Source organism: Rhipicephalus microplus, chromosome 6 (assembly GCF_043290135.1).
Source record: "Rhipicephalus microplus isolate Deutch F79 chromosome 6, USDA_Rmic, whole genome shotgun sequence".
In the NCBI taxonomy this organism is placed as follows: domain Eukaryota; kingdom Metazoa; phylum Arthropoda; class Arachnida; order Ixodida; family Ixodidae; genus Rhipicephalus; species Rhipicephalus microplus.
In genome coordinates, this window is record NC_134705.1 from 91,584,148 (window position 1) to 91,598,738 (window position 14,591).

At 49.3% G+C, this 14,591-nt stretch overlaps 1 protein-coding gene across 2 annotated transcripts in view; it reads right to left on the bottom strand.

Moving 5' to 3' along the window:
• LOC119167484 (uncharacterized) overlaps positions 1–13,185 on the bottom strand; it is a 32,279-nt gene extending 19,094 nt beyond the window's left edge. Inside the window, exon 1 of one of the 2 annotated variants that reach the window (XM_075866187.1) lies at positions 12,982–13,185. The gene's annotated coding sequence lies outside the window, so the exon portion shown is untranslated. The remainder of the gene's footprint in view (positions 1–12,981) is intronic. The other variant, XM_075866186.1, reaches the window with a different exon arrangement.
• Between the last annotated feature and the right edge of the window lie 1,406 nt (positions 13,186–14,591).

Genomic DNA, 14,591 nt, shown 5'->3' on the forward strand with positions numbered 1-14,591 from the left:
TCGCGTGGAAGGGGAGCTGCCATAAGAACGGCATAAGTTTTAAAAAAAGCCGCCTTGCAGTTTTTGCAACTCGCCCATAATGCAGCCTTCCACTCTTCAAAACCGCTTCCGCCTCGTTTTCCTCGTGCTGCAAGTCCTTACTGCTTCAGGTTTCGATAACCCTCTCTCTCTCTCTTTCAGTATTCTCTTATCTCTTCAAAAGCTCCGGCAACGACTCGCCGAAGTGGGAGCGGCAAACTAATTGAGGGCACTGGCCGATCGGCCACGCCGACTTGAAAGACGGGCTCCGATCACCGGCGATTTGTAACGAGCAAGTTGCCTCATTTCGAAGTCCGGGCTATTTGGAACACGCTTCGAAACAAGCACGACCCTGTTGCTGTATGGTGGCGACAGCCACTGCATCCTTTTCTTTCACTCGCTAATACATGCACGCTGACAGAAAGCCTTCGTCAAAAGAACGATTATGAGTAGAGTGTAACTTAATTGCTTTCCGACCGCGTGACCATGTCGCGCCTGCGCCGTGCCACTATCGGGGCATTCACAATGAGGTCAACGACGGTCAGGTTCACATCTCCATCCAACGAGGTTTAAAAAGAATCCCTAGAATGGAAAACTGTTCTCCAGGGATAAAGCCGTATGCCATCTTAGAACTCTCAAGGGGCGAGATGAAACGATACCGTTCAGGGCAGAAAAACTTTTCTCTGAAAGTTTTAAAGATGCGCATATCAGATAATCGTTTATCTGTTTGCTGACTCGGCACGGCTGCTGGATGGAAATTCTATCCAGAGGCCGCGAACTGAGTATGTGAGCGCGCGTGAAAGAATGCTTACCGGCGGAGGCGTATCCGGAATTTTGGAGGGGGGCAAGAGAGAAGGGGGGGGGGGGGTCCAGTCTTTTTAACGACAGGCACGTTCTTGCGTATTTATGTGCGCATGTATGCGCACACATGCGAAATATGAAGCATTAGCGAGGTCCTGGGGGGGGGGGGAGTAAAAACCACTCCCCCCCCCCCCACCCGCTGGCTATACGCCACTGCTAATTTTCTTACACCATGACCACTGCTCATTGATAATGTGCGTGTTGTTGAGAACGCGCCCAGCTCTAATTTGGACAATGACCGCAGCGGACTCAATTCCGCGCTGATGACCGGCAGCACTCCCGCAAGAGCAACGCACAAAAGACTGCTCCTCTGAGGTCACGGAACCAACTACACACAGCGACAACGGTTCTGGTTCTCGACGACACGTAAATGCGACATCATAACTGGATTCACTTTGGACAAATCAACGTTGGTTTTATAAGAGCGGATAGACGAAAGCCAACACTAGCCGTCGTCTATAGTAAACATTAATTTACCAACGTAATGATATCCGAGGAAGTACGATAGGTCAAGGCGACTGTTTCTCATTTTATCGAAATGGAATAAATACAGGGGGCTGCCATCATGCGACCCGCAATAGACGGTTTTAAGATTGCAAGCGTTGCGCCCCAAAAACACCTCCGGTCACCTCATTTACCATCTCCTAACGTCGAAACTGAGAGAACGTTTTCACGTTTTCTTTTTTTAAGGGTAAGGAAAGTCTTATTATTTCTTCGGATAAAAGGAACGTGCGTAATGTTCAAGAGAATCTCGTAATTTTTATGAAGCTCAAAAAGAACATTTATTTGAATATATTTTGTCAAATAAGCGACGGAAAATGTACAAAATCGGCAGGCTATTTTCTAACGCTCTTCCCATACCCACCGATGCCAGTAAGGCACATAGGTTAGCGAAACCTGACGTCATCAAAGGCCTGTGTTTGTAAACAGTGGAAAGGTTCAAGTTATCATGAATAAAATAATAATTTAGAAATACCGTCCTGCCTTGCAGTTCAAAAGCGCGGGGGAGGGGAGGCGGGAGTTACGTTTAGGCGTGCTGTCGCATATAAAACACTTCGAAAAATGGTCGCTGGCTGGCTATTCATACGCGTGTCGATAAATAATACCACGGCACAAGGTCTCGGCCGACGCTTTCAACGCAATGTCGATTGCGCGTTCTGGAAAAATCGGAACGTCCGAGCAGCTAGTTTGCGGGCGGGCACGCAACCGGTTTTGCAAAGTACAAGCCGCGGGGGCCACCGCCCTGCAAAGAATGAGGAACAACAAAGGCAGCTAGCAACGCAACCTAATGGAAGCGCACGAAGCGGCAGGCTCCGCGTATTAACTTCGAACAGCAATTATCTCCAGACGCGCGCTAGTTTCTGCAACCAAATTATTCACCCTATCGAAACAATAGTTACCGGGAATCGAACCCACGATTTCGTGATATGGCACAATAGGAAGGCCCGGTGCATAAAGCTATAACGCAAGCGGGACACGTTTACGATGCAGGCCCTAATGGAGCAACTATAGAGAGTCACTACAGAAAAACAAATGATCTCGCACCAGCTAAATCACAGTGACTGAGGCATCCGTACCACGAGAAAATGCTGGTAAGCGAACGAGCGAAAACAAAATACACGCGGGATTTCCCACACCCGTGTGTATACCGTGACGTCATTCATTGCGACGGCGCCTGCTAAGGCCTACGTAATCGTTTGTCGCTAAAAGCTGTCTACACTGTACTCTGAGAGCAACACAGTCTTAAAACAGCCATTTTGAGAAGGTTTCCCTGAGCCAATGTGGTTTCACATTGACATGCATGATAATAAACTGATTGATTGATTGAAAGGTTCTAAAGAAAAGCTGCCCGAAATACGTGAACTAAAAGAAAAGTGTAACCTAAATATGAGGTATCAAAAATAAACTTGCGACTTTTCAGCGCTTATATTTTATAGAATATGCATCATAGAATATGCAGCATTCCCATTCCGATTATTCGTTCAAGGTGAACAATCCTTGCCAACACACTGGCTACAATGTGTATACATTACGATGCTAGTGGAAATGGGATGGTTTATGAAGTAGCAACATTACGTAATTAGGCGGTTGCATTAGAGAGAGATATGTAAATAGAGATAAAAGGCAGGGAGGTTAACCAAGCTTGGCTCGGTTGGCTACCCTACACTTGGGGTGGGGGAAAAGGGGAATAATAGAACGGAAAGAGACAGAAAAGAAAAGGAGTAAGAAAGAGAAGCATAAATAGTAAGCTCGAGACTACACAGCACGGCCTCGCACAGTTCTTTCACAAGCGGTCGTGAAGTCTGGTGGTCCTTAAAAAGTACAAGAGGGCTTTCGTGGCTTTGCGCGTATGGGAAGCCGTCGGCCAAGGTCCCAGGATGTTCTCTTCTGTAAGCGGCCGTGAATCCAGCTGACAGAGCTTGGCTTCCATAATACGTCGTTCAGTCTGGTATGCTGGGCAATGACATAGAATGTACTCAAGCGTTTCCTCGCAGGTGCAGATGTTGCATGCCGAAGTGCTCGCCAATCCAAGGAGACGAGAGTACGAACTCGTAAATGCCACGCCCAACCTCATGCGACACAGTAAAGTTTCAGCGCATCGTGGGAACCCGGATGGCAAACGAAGTTGCAAGTTTGGGTCGATCGAGTACAGGTGCGTGTTGGAGAAACCCTGCGTATTCCATTGTAGGAGAGATATACGGCGAGCAAGTGATTGTAGTAGCCTTGCAGCGTCCGTTCTCAAGAGTGGTATGGGCGTGCGCTGGTCTTGGTCATGAGCCGATCGAGCAGCTTCATCCGCGCGGTCATTGCCGACGATTCCGCATGAATTAGTGTCTCAATTCACGCAATGTAGACAACCATCTCGCAAGATGTATAGACACCGAACAAATTGTGACGGTAACGCTTCCAGTCACTTATTTGCAAACTGTATACGGCGACGGCGTTCCAACTACATCCGAGCGTTATTGAACTTTCGTTCCTATAAGGCGCAACTACAAACAACAATTCATCATGTACAATTCGTCCATAGCGATATGTATACTGTGAAACAATAAGCGAAAACGTCTATTAGTTTTCGAGCGACAGAAACGTACAAGGAGCGTCAAAAGTTCCCAGGCCACTTACCCATCTACATATTCCTATGGGAGCGTAGCCTGGAAACTTTTGACCTCCTTCCCCGTGCATACGTATTTCGTGCAAGCGATATCAGTCACTACAGCAGGGTAATTAAACCCAAGGAATAACTAATCATGCTATCTATATTCCCAGGAGACCCAGAAAAAAAGTGCGTTGTCACACAATCAAAAACAAGAAAGCTCGATTTTGTGATTATATATGTGTTTACCTAGAGAGATCTAGAGAGTAATATGGCTCGGCACGGCGTTCGAATCTTGCAGAGAGATGTATCCGATGCCCGGCAGGAAACTCGTGACTCGAAAGGTATGGCATATCCCGGCGGCTCGTTTTTCACGCACGAATTGTCGAGGCGTGCAAAGGAAGTAGGTCTCAAAAGACTCCATGGAGTACACTAACAGCATGATTGACAGGAATGCTTCGTCACTCGAGTGAGGCATCCGTGTCGAGTTGTCAAGTCACGCGCGCAAACGAGAAAAAGCATATGCTCCCAAGAGTTATGGACAGCGACTGCGTTCACCTGTGCAAGGAAGCTACGTCTATCGAACCTGCACAGTGGCGTTAGCTTGAATTACAGTAAACTTCACAGTACGTTGAATATAATTTTATATGCTCTCACGCGCCAAAGCCCCGATATGATGATGAGAAACGCAATGTAGGGGGGGGGTGGAACTGAATGATTTTGGCCGCCTATGGTTATGCAAAACGGTCATTTGGGCTGATTGGTACCGGTTCATTTCAAACGCCCTGTTCGGTACTGGGCCCTATACCATTTGCATTCACATATGGTTAAGCACACGGCTGATTTTCCATTTCATCCCCACCGAAGTGCGGCCCACGTGGGAATTTATATTTGCGTTGTTGTGCCTCGCCCAAGTTCCACGTGGTCTTCGCGGCCTGCTGGCACCTGGCAGCTGTTGATGAGTCAACCCTGCACCGGGACGGCGACGGACGCGGACAATCTGGAAAAACCACGTCGCCGGCTCCTCTTGACACAAAAGTCGTTGGCCAAGCTTTTGTCAGCCGCCGAGAGCAACACTCCGAAGCAGCGTCGACCCAGCAGCTGTACGGGGTATTCTGCCTTGCTTGAGTCAACCTGGCTGCATCAGGGAGCGACTTTGCGCATGGGATTCCACGTCATCTCACTGTGGTGCCACGCTGGCGCGTGGGGTCTCCCTCACCAAACAGCGAACTGGGCATGTCTTGCCCCTTTCCTAGGTTCAGAGGGAGGCGGTGTTTGGCTTTCCCTCTTCGGGGACGGAGAGGAAGACGACGATCTCATTGGAGTATCCTGCGCATAAATTTTCTTTGCAAGGGATCTTGGGAAGGCGGACGATGTATAAAAACGCTAGCGCAGAGGCGCTCGTGTGTGATTCTCTTTTCATGTTGTACCACGCTACGATGTAAATACTGTATATAAACATTTTTTCTCCTTCTCCGGCTTCTCTACTCGTCCTCTCCGGGGACTCGGATGGCCCGAGTCCGCACCACGCTACCCAAAGGCGCAACAGTGGTGGCAGCGGTGGGATTCGCCTGCGTCGGCTGCATCGAAGTGGTGAGTGCCGCGTGTTTGCTCTTCTTTTCGCCAGACTCGTTAGCGCAGATGGTCGGTAACGTGGTAGGGTGATTTTGGTAAATTTTGATTCGCAGACCAAGAATTGGGTGGCTCGTGGGCAAAATTACCTTAGAAGAGAAACGGTGTGCATATCTAAGATGGAGAAGTTTAAGGTCCAAGAACTCCTCGAAATTTGTCAGGAGCTGAATATTTCGGTCGGCTCGGTTAAAAGAAAACAACAAATTTTGGAGCACTTGGGAAAAGAGGAAGTGAGTTTAGAAGAGGCCATTGAGGCCAGAGAAACCATTTTGGCAAAGAAAGAGGAGCGTGAGCGCTTAGCCCGTGAACAAAGAGAGGAGGAAATAAGGAGGGATCGCGAGGATAAAGAACATGAAATCCGTCTGAAAGAACTGGAGCTTCGTATGTCCGTGGGAAATCAAAATTCAGGGGGTGGAGAATCAAAGATAAAGGATCTAATCCACACCTTCAAGGCGGGTGACGACATTGCATTATACCTCGTGCATTTTGAGCGAGCATGCGAAAATGCAGGGTTTAGTAGGGAGACTTGGCCACAAAAACTGATATGCGTACTACCAGGCGAAGTGTCCGATGTTATCGCAAGAATGAATAAAGAGGACTCCGAGGTGTATGACAGGGTAAATGCTGCATTGCTACGAAAATGTCGCCTATCGACAGAGGCTTTCCGCCTGCGGTTCAGGCACTCTAAGAGGGGCAACGAATCTCATTCAGACTATGCCTACCAAATTAGAGCCAACTTTGAAGAGTGGCTCAAAAGCGCGCAAGTCTATGGCAACCATGACAAGGTCATTGAGTTGATGGTACTTGAGCAGTTTTACCGGGGAATTCCCGAGGAGGTAAGGCTTTGGGTGCAGGATAGGATGAAAGACGTAGACATGAACAGGGCAGCAGAACTCGCCGAAGATTACTGTTCACGCCGTAGTCTCCGCAATACACCACGAACTTCGGAAAAAAATGAAAAGGTAGAAAGCTGGTCGGGAAACCAGGGACGCAAGAGGTTTGCAAGAAATAACTGGAAACCCGAAAATTCCAAGTTATTAGACAATCAGCAGGGAAAGGACAGTGAGGGGACTAAGGCGGCACCTTCATCAGGTTCAAAGGCGCCTGGTGACATAGCGCATGCGTTAGAAGCGCGGAAGCCAGTTGTTTGCTACAGCTGCGGAGAAAAGGGCCACATGGCCAGGAGCTGTAAAAGGCACATGGCATTTGCCACAATTCAGGAGTCAGAGGATAGCTTAAAGCTGTTGAAGCCTTACATGAGGACACTCTCAGTGAACGGCCGAATGTGTAGGGTATTGAGGGACTCGGCGGCCACAATGGATGTAGCGCATCCAAGTTGCGTATCTTCCGAAGACTATATAGGAGAGTGTGCCTGGATTCGGCAAGTGGCAGAAAAGCAAAGCGTCTGCCTACCGATAGCGAGGGTTGTAATCGAGGGCCCTTTCGGCCAATTGTGTACGGAAGCAGCAATTTCAGCCAACCTTCCGGAGCACTTCCCTTACCTATTTTCAAATAAGTCTGAGGAAATGTTAAAAACACGTGGAGAATCATTTGCCACCGAAATAGCTTGCATGGCCCTTACCCGTTCGAAGGCGCGCGAGCTGACGCAACAGCTGAGCAGCTCACCCTCTGGGGAACAGACGTCCGAGGGCAGTGTAGGAAAACCTGAGGTAGTTGCGACGGAAAATGAGTCTGCCATGCGAGTTGTCGAGACGGAAACTGGGGCTATGGTCGACAACAGCGAGGAAATATCTCTAACGCCCGAAAACGAGGACTTGGTGACAGGCTCGGTGTTAACACCCGCGTCCACCAGTTGGTGTCAGCTAGCCAGAACCGACCGTGCAACGCTAGTGGTCGATCAAAAGGCGGATCTCGCACTCTCTATGCTGCTAGATGCCATACATAAGGAAGGTAACTCTAGGAAGAACGTTTCGTTCTACACCCAAAACGAGGTGTTGCATCGCAGGTATGAGAACGCTAAAGGGCGGGTCTACAACCAAGTGGTAGTTCCACTAAAATACCGGCGGAACATTCTCGACCTGGCCCACAGCAACGCCTGGGCGGGCCACTTAGGTATAAAGAAAACGAAAGCTAAGCTGGCTCAGGAGTTCTACTGGCCCGGGTGCTGGAAGGATGTAGAGATGTTTGTCCGTGGATGCGACACTTGTCAGCGGATAGGAAAATCAACAGACAAATGGAAGGCACCAATGAAACTAGTGCCAATAGTCACAGAACCCTTCCGTCGGCTCGTGATTGACATCGTGGGGCCTCTGCCTCCATCTAAATCAGGATATCGGTACGTCCTGACCGCGCTGTGCGTTGCCACCAAGTTCCCGGAGGCAATCGCACTGAAAGAGTTGAGTTCAGTATGCGTGGTGGACGCATTGTTGTCTATTTTTTCTCGGGTGGGTTTTCCCTCGGAGATACAGTGTGACAACGGAAGTGTGTTCACAAGCTGCCTTACGACTACATTCCTAGAACGCTGCGGGATAAAAATCGCGCATAGCTCTATTCACCATCCACAGTCGAACCCTGTGGAACGCATGCACTCGGTCATGAAACGCGTTTTGCGAGCTTTGTGCTTTGAGCATAAAAGTGACTGGGAGGGGTGTATACCAGCTGCGATGTTTTCTCTGAGGTCGGCCCCACACGAGAGTACGGGTTTTAGTCCGGCTGAACTTGTCTACGGCAGGAACTTGAGAGGTCCGCTGCACTTAATACGAGAGTCATGGACTGGATATGGGGAGGACCCTAATGTGGTTTCCTATGTACTGGATTTATTGGGGCGACTGGGGACTACACGCGAAGTGGTGGAGAGCAACATGCGCGCAGCACAGGCGCTTTCCAAGGCCCGTTACGATAAGTCAGCTCGAAAGCGAGTCTTTAGAGTGGGCGATGAGGTGATGCTGTTGTGCCCTTCAAGAAAAAACAAGCTGGACGTACAATGGGAGGGACCAGCGACAGTGTTGTCAGTGCTTTCAGACACCAACTACGAGGTAAAGTGGGGCCGGAAATGCCCCAAAGTGTATCACAGTAACCTAATGAAACCCTACATGCGACGAAAAGCAGTAGTAAACCTTGCACTCAATGTTCCTGAGGATGAGGGCGCGGAAATCCTTTGTCTTTCCGATGGCACGGTCAGCAGCACATTGTCCGATAGGGTAGACACAGGGAACACCCTAAGTAAGGCTCAAGAGGAAGATTTAGAGCTTTTAGTACAGGAATTCGCTACCGTTTTCTCCGAGAAGCCAGGCAAAACGGATGTGATTAAGCACGACATTGAGCTGACGGTTAACAAGCCGATCAGCTGTAAGCCGTATCGGGTGTCACCTAGACAGAGAGAGATACTAGAGGCCGAAATTCGCCGCATGATCGACCTAGGTGTTATCATCGAAGCAGACAGTGATTTCACCTCGCCTTTGATTTTGGTTGAGATTCCGGGCCGTGATCCAAGGCCATGCGTGGACTATCGCCGCCTGAACTCTGTAACAGTCGACCAGACTTACCCTATTCCTAACATTGAAGAGAGGGTAGAGACAGTGTCTAAGGCGAAATACATTTCTACGTTAGACCTTGTTAGGGGGTATTGGCAGGTCCCCTTGACAGAGCGCGCGAGTCGATACGCTGCTTTTATCTCACCCCTGGGCACTTTTCGTCCTTTGATGATGAGCTTTGGGCTCAAGAACGCGCCGTATTGTTTCAGCCGCCTGATGGATAAGGTTCTCCACGGGCTCGAGAAATTTGCGCTGCCTTACCTAGACGATGTGGCGATATTTTCGGACAAATGGGAAGACCATGTTGAACACCTTCGGATGGTTTTGGAACGGGTCAAAAATGCAGGTCTTACGGTAAAGAGAGAGAAATGTCATTTGGGCTGTGCTGAAGTAAGCTATTTAGGGCACATTGTAGGAAATGGGCGTCGTCGACCGTCCGAACTCAAGGTAGCCGCGGTGGTCGGTTATCGTCGTCCCAGCACTAAGACCGAGATGAGAGCATTCCTCGGCCTCACAGGTTACTATCAGCATTACGTCCCGAATTACTCCGAGATTGCCAGCCCTTTGACAGATAGTTTACGCAAGACCGAACCTGTGAACATTCAATGGGACTCTAAAAAGGAAGACGCTTTTCAGAAGCTGAAGCACGCATTGAGTGAGAAACCCGTCTTGAGGGCACCGGATTTTGCAAAACCTTTCACTATTCAGTGTGATGCAAGCGAACGCGGTTTAGGAGCAGTGCTATGTCAGACGGACCAGAGTGGAGAGGAGCGGCCGGTTTTGTATTTGAGTCGCAAATTGAGCAGCAGGGAAGAGGCTTATAGCACTTCGGAAAAAGAATGTGCTTGCATTGTTTGGGCCGTACGAAAACTAGGCTGCTATGTTGCTGGCTCTAAGTTTATTATAGAAACTGATCACTCTCCACTAACCTGGTTACACCAAATGTCACCTAAGAATGGTCGTTTGCTCAGATGGAGCATAGCACTGCAGCAGCACAATTTCGAGGTGCGCTACAAGAGAGGTGGCCTTCATACAAATGCAGACGCCCTAAGTCGAGCGTTTTGACTCGTCAAAAGACGCGGAAGGTTTGTTTGATTTTTTTTGTTTACCTTTACCTAGTTTATGTGTACTTTTTTTTTCAATGTGTTACAGTGAGGGCGTAGAGAAATTTTTCACTGACTCCCTCGTTGTCCCGAGCTCTACAGTTTGCTTGTTTAGCTTGATTATAATGTTATCTCGATTCCAAATGGAGTTACGTATGAAAGAGTTACTGGACACTTGTCCCGATTGGTATGCACATTGTTTCCTTGAGCTTAAGTTATTAAGATAAGATGTTTGCTTTGTAAAATCGGAGGCCTGGCGATGAGAGTGGCGTGCACGCGGTGCTTGTCGCATTGTGTGTGGCTGACAAAGGTCGTTTCTTGGAGCTTGTCACCCACTTTTCACCGAAGCGGGGCGCAGAGGCCAGCTCTTGGAGCATTCCAGTTTGACCAGGCCCTTCGAGAAAGCAAGAGCCTTGCCGGAACGTCGCCGACATCGACCCGGCCGAGCTGCATGGAACAACTCGACCTCCCGATGTATCATCTGGCGGCGGGGGTGCTGTTGTGCCTCGCCCAAGTTCCACGTGGTCTTCGCGGCCTGCTGGCACCTGGCAGCTGTTGATGAGTCAACCCTGCACCGGGACGGCGACGGACGCGGACAATCTGGAAAAACCACGTCGCCGGCTCCTCTTGACACAAAAGTCGTTGGCCAAGCTTTTGTCAGCCGCCGAGAGCAACACTCCGAAGCAGCGTCGACCCAGCAGCTGTACGGGGTATTCTGCCTTGCTTGAGTCAACCTGGCTGCATCAGGGAGCGACTTTGCGCATGGGATTCCACGTCATCTCACTGTGGTGCCACGCTGGCGCGTGGGGTCTCCCTCACCAAACAGCGAACTGGGCATGTCTTGCCCCTTTCCTAGGTTCAGAGGGAGGCGGTGTTTGGCTTTCCCTCTTCGGGGACGGAGAGGAAGACGACGATCTCATTGGAGTATCCTGCGCATAAATTTTCTTTGCAAGGGATCTTGGGAAGGCGGACGATGTATAAAAACGCTAGCGCAGAGGCGCTCGTGTGTGATTCTCTTTTCATGTTGTACCACGCTACCATGTAAATACTGTATATAAACATTTTTTCTCCTTCTCCGGCTTCTCTACTCGTCCTCTCCGGGGACTCGGATGGCCCGAGTCCGCACCACGCTACCCAAAGGCGCAACAGCGTGATGTTTCCGTTCAGCGTAATATTTTCTCTGGTCAGCTTCGACACCTACTGTTAATTGGTATTTTATTTTAAAAGAATATTTTACCCCGTAATATTTTATTTTTTCTAATATCCTGCCTCTATACGCCTGTTCTGCTTGCACCGATCCTCGGTCTGTAGCGTGGAATAAAATAGAATAAACTCTCCTACGCTACAGTCGAACACGCGATACAGCCACTACGGGCGTTCCGATACTTCAACGAATTGTTTTCGCTATGCCGACTCCCCGAATGTGGAACAGTAATTCGCGGCCACCGAAACCTACAAATTATCATGCTTGACTCTTCATAAGGCGACGCACATTCCTGCTCGTAATCTCACTTAAGTTCATCCCTCATAAACAGTTGATAACTATCACGCTGAGCAAGTTCCGTTGATGCAGCAAACACTTCAATCGTCGTAGAGGAATTTTTATATTGCAAACAACTGCCGGTCAGCGACCTGCATAATATGTGCGCGTAATCGAGAACACGCGCAAAATGAAAGCTCCTGTGATAAGATAAGACTTATCTACACAGTAGCTCGCTAAATTACACCCTCATCCAGCGGCTCTGGTATGCGTGGGATAGCGTACGAATGCGGTGGCGCAGCAACTTTCCATGAATTAAAGGAATGCACAGCGCAGTCGGTTATCTCGATATGTTGTGATCGTCAACCAGCTTTGCGCATACTATGCATCCATGACGCACACGCATAGAACAGTTATCGCCACAAATCGGTCTAAAAACACTTCAAACCGATACTGCGGATGCTTGTCAATTATTTGGCGTTCGTCCATTCATCACGTAGCACGATACCACTGAAATAGAATGCAGACAGGTCGGTCAATATGTCTAATTACCCCCCATATCACAGTCTTCCGAAAGTGGGAGATACTAGACCGAACACATCAAAACCTTAATTAATCGACAGTTTAGGCCACTGCGAACACTAGCGGAAACGTCGAGCTTGGAAGCAAGAGTTAGAAGTTTCAAGTCCGTGCGAACTGGCTTCAACAAGCGGCAACAGCGCAAATACCATACCAAAACTGGGTCGAGCTAAATTTAGGCTTCTTTATCAATTATAGCAATCGTCCCGAGTTCCTTTCACACCAGGCATATCTGTCTACACGACCTATTGTCGTTATCTTTTCGCGCACGCAACAATTGTTCCTTTCGAACTTGGCGGCCTAGAGAAGTCACCTCAGCCGAGATAGCGCGGGTGCATACCTTCGCAACTTCGCAGGATGAAAAGGGTTTATCGGCACGCTCCTGCACCAAGGTAAAAGGAAAGCCCCCTCTGAGCTTCGCCGAAGGCCACGTATTGTATGACTCACTCAGCGAAGCGCGTTGCATAGCGCCGACGCGCAGCGGAACAACGACTACTATGCGACGAGACGGAAGCCCTCTCGCAAGGCGCATTCAGGAAGCGACGGTCGTCGAGATTCAAGACGCCGACAATAGCGAAAAGGCCGGCGTGGCAACGCCCGACGCTATAAATGAAAGGCCCCGCGGTGCACCCCCTAAAACCGTCTACCAAGCGAGCTGTCATTTGAAGCCGGCGCTGGTTCCCTAGGCATGCCAACAAACACAACGAAAACACTCACGGTTCCGATGCTCGGTGCAGGGAGTTCCTCCGTCAATCACAGGGCGTGGCTGCGCTACAAATCCGCAGGGCAATATTCAGATAAACGCAACTTGTTAAAGAGCGCGAACCACGACAAAACGCCCAGCACGCTTTTTTGCACGCTTGCTCCACTGACATCCATGCACTCCAAGTCGCCGGCTCAAACTGACTGAACCGACCGGCGGCCGCGTCAGCCAACCGGAGACGCGAAGAGAGCATCACGTGACACGTTCTGCCCAATCGGAGCGTCGAGAAAGGAGGTGGGAAATTTGACGGCGAGGAAGGATGTTCGTGATGATAACAGCGGTGCGGCCCATTTGAATATAGAGCCGGACAGTCGCCCCCCCTCCCCCCCCCCCCCGTCGTGAACTGAACTAAAACGGCGTTGGCGCATGCTTTGTTTGTTGGGTCGCTTGAGTGGCTATGCGGATCGCGTTCTGCGTATTGATCCCATACCTGCTGACAGGCGTGAGCGTGTGAAAGTGTCACATCGCGGTTTGCAGGTGTTGCGTAGTCATATGATCGTGTTTTGTGGAATGTGGTTCCTCTGTGAATAGCTCAGCAATGAACGACCTCTCACTAATTACTGATAAGGTGGCACAGTGTTTGACGTGACGTTCACATGGCGACAAGACATTTTCGCAGATATGTCGCGTTAGCCGCCGTACATGTATGTGATTCCAAGCGCTGGCGTGCATTCATTCCTTCATAACCTCAGCCCTTTCAGATGAGACAGAGCGCCTGGTTTTTTGTTACGTGGCATCAAGAGAGTCCGTTGTGTTTAACCGTCTTCCGTAACGCGAGACGACCGCACACAGCGTTGACATTAAGTATGTGTGACTGTAACTCGTCTGCAGTTTCGTCGTCCATCTACCCCGCGTGCCTCATCTGCGCGTCGTCTCGAACTTTTGAAAGAGCTTCGAGTATTGCGATTTTCCTTCGTCACTCCCTTCTTTTTTTCGGTTTCCGGTGGAAATAGCTCAGCTTCGTGCGAGCGGGAAATCATCCGTGCCGTGTGAGGCAAGCAACGCGCCGCGTCAAGAAACCAAAGTATCAACAAAACAATGGTAGGTTGCGGCGAAGAAGCAATGGAAAATAAAACGCAAAGTGACAAGATGCTTGCAGCCTGCTAACGGACGTAGGAAAGCATATACAAAACATGAAAGGATCCGCCAAGCGAAATAGACGACGCGCTGGTTCGAGGGACGCGGCAGACGGCGAGCGTGCCTCGCTCTCTCTAAAACGTAAAACAACGCTGGTTACGCAACGCATGCAAAAAATGTGTGTTTTAGTAACACCAACATTGACCAATATTTTTTATTAAAAGACAGAACTAACACCTAGTAGGTAAAACGGCAGCGCGTGTTAAACAATTTTTTTAACACAAAGTAGCAAATATACTTAATAAAAAAGATCATAGATGGCGCGACAATTTGTAAGTAATTTAATAAAGTGTCAAAAAATGAGCAGCAACTGGCGTTGGAGTGTTGTGGCTAACAGTAATCTCAGAACCACCTCCGTCGCTCTCGCTTCTTTTGATTTACTTTCTACATTCGCGCAGCTGCATGCAACAGGCCTCGGCGCTTTTCT